This window comes from Gracilinanus agilis, chromosome 1, assembly GCF_016433145.1.
Source record: "Gracilinanus agilis isolate LMUSP501 chromosome 1, AgileGrace, whole genome shotgun sequence".
Taxonomy (NCBI): domain Eukaryota; kingdom Metazoa; phylum Chordata; class Mammalia; order Didelphimorphia; family Didelphidae; genus Gracilinanus; species Gracilinanus agilis.
In genome coordinates, this window is record NC_058130.1 from 367,838,522 (window position 1) to 367,843,124 (window position 4,603).

Genomic DNA, 4,603 nt, shown 5'->3' on the forward strand with positions numbered 1-4,603 from the left:
ATGTGTGAGAAAATAGATCTTTTTTTATTCAAAGATATTTTACTTTCTCAATTACATGATATAATAGTTTTCAACATACATTTTCTGAAACTATATGATCCAAACTGTATCCTCTCCATCCCCTCCCCTCTCTCATAAGTAAATATTTAAAATATTTTTATACAATTTACTTAATTGTTAGAAAATGGAGGAGCTTTGCCAGAGTCTTAGAAGGAAGTGTTTTGGAAGATAATGAGAGTTAGACTCATTTCATTAATAGTACCTGACACAACAGAACACTTGAAGACATTTATTTATTATTTAGCATGGTCATACATACTTTTAGCTCTATTTAAAATTTTTTTCTTATCCTTAGAACAAATTACAGTCAACCTTTGGTTTGTTTGTAATGTATACAAAATGATTCTTTTTTTAAAAGTCATAATCAGAATAAACTTGTAATTCACTGAACCCACAGTTGTGAAAATTAGCTCAAGAGCATTTGGTCAATTTCTATTCTTTTACTCCTTGCTGATATCTGTATAGGAAAGGGAGAAGATAAGAAAACTTTCTGATTAGTTCAACCACAAGAAATGTGTATCATTTCAAGAATTTTTGAGAACCAGTGGAAAATATATGAAGCCAGTTAATAAGATTAAAAGACTTTTAGTTTCATATAAGTCTTTGCTTCTTGAAATAATTGTGTAAAGAATTGCCAAAGGTCCATCTACTTTGTTCTCATCATGTAGAAAGGATTTATACTCTTTATAAGTCTTTTAATAGCATATATCCCCACATTTAAAAATAACTATTTAATGGGATGTACCAAATTGATGTATTAGGTCTTTTGATTTGTCTCTTGTTAAATTTAAACTGAATATGATAAGAAGAATGATAATATTTTACGAGGAAAGTTATAAATATAAATATATATTTCTTAATGGTATATTTTAACACCACCTTATGAATACTTAAAATTAGAAAACAATAGATTTGTATTTTTTTTCTGCAAAGTTTGGTCTGACGTCTTCTTTATCTTCCTCTCTCTTATAGCCATCCACACATTCTAAAGAAATTAGAGAAATAGTTGAGATTATTGCTTCCTTCTTCCAAATGACTTAAAATTCTCTTTTTCTTTTTTTCATAAGGTAATAAGATATATTCCTGAAATATCTGAATATTTATTTCTTCTGAGCCATTTCTATACCCAGGGAAGAAAAGATGGTGGAGAAAGAGATCAGTGGATTTAGGTAAGGCAAAGCCTACTAAAAGTAAATAAATTAATGGATTTGGGGAGGTAGAGTTTTTGAATCCAAACTCCTAGACTATTCACAAAAGTCAAATGGGAATGAAAAATAGGAGACAATAAAACACTACACAGTAGCAATATATATGACAGGATTGAGAGTTGTTACCTTGGGTAGAATTTTTATTTTTGCTTAAAGCCCTCTGTTTGAGATCAGTGAATGAAATCAGAATCTCATATAATTGCTTCAATTAGAAAGAAGCTACTCTTCTGGGCCTTCATTTCCTATATGATGTTCTTATATGTCCAACCCTAATGAACATATCAAACTCCTATAATTTATCAATACTGACTGGAACAAGCATGAATGAGCACTGAGGAAGCCACCTTTGTATTTTCTGCCCCTTACCCATATCATAATAGCTTTAGATCTAGAGGAATCTTGGAGGTCTTATAGTAATTGATTTAAAGTTCATAAGGTGATAGCTCTAGGAATAGAAGAGACTCTAATGGCTATTTAAAAATAATCCAGTCATACCCCAGACATAAAGAGGTTAAGTGACTTGCCCAAGGTCACACCAAGTAGCCAAACAGGATTTGAACCCAAACCCTGTGACTCTTATTCTAGAGTGCTTTCTACTAGGGGTAAAACTGAGAATGGAGGCCATTTCCTCAGCCACACCCACAGCTGCCACCAGGGCCATTTTGGAGCCACCAGCTAGAACTTCCCACCAGCACATCCAGCAGTTCCAAGTTCATTCTGCATCCTTGCCTTTGGCATCTTGTTCCTGGACATGCTTCCAGGCCCAGGACAGTTTCCAACATGACCACTTCAGCTCGTTCTTACTAGAACAAAAGTATCAAGCAGATGTCCATAGCAAAGTGTTTGCTATGTATATATGGACTATGGCACTGCTGATGAAGTGCATGGTAAAACTTAGATTTTAGAATATGAACTGAAGAGCACTGATGATCTACCTGAATGGAATGATGATGGCTCTAGCACACTGCTGCTCTTTTCTGAGATCCTTTCTAAAAGGACTTCAACAAACTAGTTCTCTGTGAAAATTTCAAATATGTATGAAAGCCTACAGAGGCCAATTTGAGGCCTACTTAGGAATGAATAATGGATATCGTCTCCAACCACAAATTCTATTTAGGCATGAAGCAAGAATATTGTGTCATGAGAACAGAGTGATACTCTTTTGGATGGCCATTTAATGGCTTCCCTGAACCACAGGATTTATATAAATGGAGGGGATGGGAACTGACAAAGCCTATGGAACATATATAGCAAAAGTTTATTACCGTGCTTGCCTATATGCTGGAATCAAAATATGGGGGACAAATGCTGAAGCAATGCCACTTCAGTGGGAGTTCCAGATAGGAAATGGGGATTTGAAAGGGATTGAAACAGGATATCATCTGTAGGTTGTCCATATCATCCTCCATGGAATGTGTAAAGATGTTTAAGTGATTGTAATAGCTGTTCCCAAGACAAACCCAGGGAACTGTAATGGAACTGGTTGCCACACTAATTTCAGTTACAAAGGCCATGAGAAATGAGAATGATGTAATGTATATTGAAGAAGCAATCAAGACACAAAGTAAGCAACGTCAGTATCACATGCAAACCTATGGTCCCAAAGGGTATCTGGACAATGCCTGGCAAACAACAGGTTTCAATGAGACATACAACATCAATAAGTTCTCTGCTGGTGTGGCCAAATATGGCACCAACTTCTATATTCCCAGGATAGTTGAGAAGGAAAAGAAGGGCTTCTTTATAGATTGCTGCTCCTTTGCCAACTGACTTATATTTTCTAAGATGATTTTCCATTCCTATCTTTTCAATGATTCAGGAGGAGATGAACCAGTTCAATATAAAAACTAAGTGGACTGGATTTGCAGATACATTCTCTATATTCTACCCCATAAACCATTCTTAATACCCTCTTCCACCTCACCTCTCTCCTTTTCCAAGTTTTCCTACTAGTTGCAACTCTGGGAACAAAACACCACATTTTTGGGGCCCCCTCAACAACAACAAAAAATATTTTCCACCATACTATACCATTCTGCCTTTCAGTATATCACATGATACTTAACAAAATTCCCCTACTGCCATTTGATTTTATCACTCTGCAAACATAACATTTAGTAGCTTAAATAATAAAGTTGTGAGAACAAACCCAAAACCAGGTCTTTTAGTGTTAGGAATTCCTGTTTCATCTCCAGTAACAAAATGATCAATTATTCTCTTACTTTGAGGATGAGGGCATATTGGTTGGGTTCTAGTCCATAATTTCATTAGTTGAGGGCACAGAGTGAAGACACTTGATTAAAGTCATCATGGTCCAGTGGATTAAGTCAGTTATGGTATTAGGAAAAACTGGTTCAAGATTCAACTACATTTTTGACACAGGCTTACAATCTTGTGCTAGTCACTTAATTTATCAGTGTCCTAGGAAAATATCTAATGCTTAAATGGCAGAAAAAGTTGCTGGTCTCCGTTAGTTGACTGATTTATGGATCCCATTGAAAACTGATACGAGATAGAAAAGAATCTCTTAAGCATGTAGTCTGAATTTTTTCATAGGCTACCCTTAATTTTTTTCAGGTTATCTAAATAGAGCCCTGGATATTACTTCCATAGATATTATTTTTATTTACTGCTCTACTGCCCAATTTGAAGACTGAAGTGAGTGATGAATATAAGCTAGGAATGAATTGTGCTTATATTTTGTATTCATATTTGATTCTTATTATTGATTTGGGGCACTGAGCAGAAGAGTGTCAATCTTTTTTTTTTCCTTCAAATTAGGTACAAAGTTATCCCATAACTCACCAACTGAAGCACAATAATGTCAAGGTTCATGATAAAATTGGTATTGGATAAAATATCAAGCTATTATCATTACACTATATAAACACTATTATCTTTATTTTCCATAAGTAGCATTAAAAGAGCATAGAATATTGTCAGGAGAAACAAACTGATAAATCCATGGAAGGCCACCAGAGGCAATCTATAATGGGGAGCTAGATTAGCGATAATGGTCTGATCAGTGCACATAATTGCTGGAATTTTTTGAATTGACTAGAAGAGGGCACAAAGGCAAAGGCTTTATTGAGCTCAGATGATTTCCCTAGAAATACCAGGATTACATTATTCCTGCCTTAAGAAGCCAAACTACAGGGGCCCTCTTTTGCCTGAGTTATCAAGTTCTAAGATATATAATCTTCTCAGTTTAAAAACCTTAATCAACTGGCCTTCTCCTGTTATTTGACCAATCTCTCTCTCTCTCTCTCTCTCTCTCTCTCTCTCTCTCTCTCTCTCTCTCTCTGTCTCTCTCTCTCTCTCTCTCTGTCTCTCTC

The 4,603-nt window shown here is 35.3% G+C and overlaps 1 pseudogene; it reads left to right on the forward strand.

Annotated features, from left to right (window-relative positions):
* Window positions 1-2,048: 2,048 nt before the first annotated feature.
* LOC123251878 lies at window positions 2,049-3,038 on the forward strand (annotated as a pseudogene).
* Window positions 3,039-4,603: the final 1,565 nt, after the last annotated feature.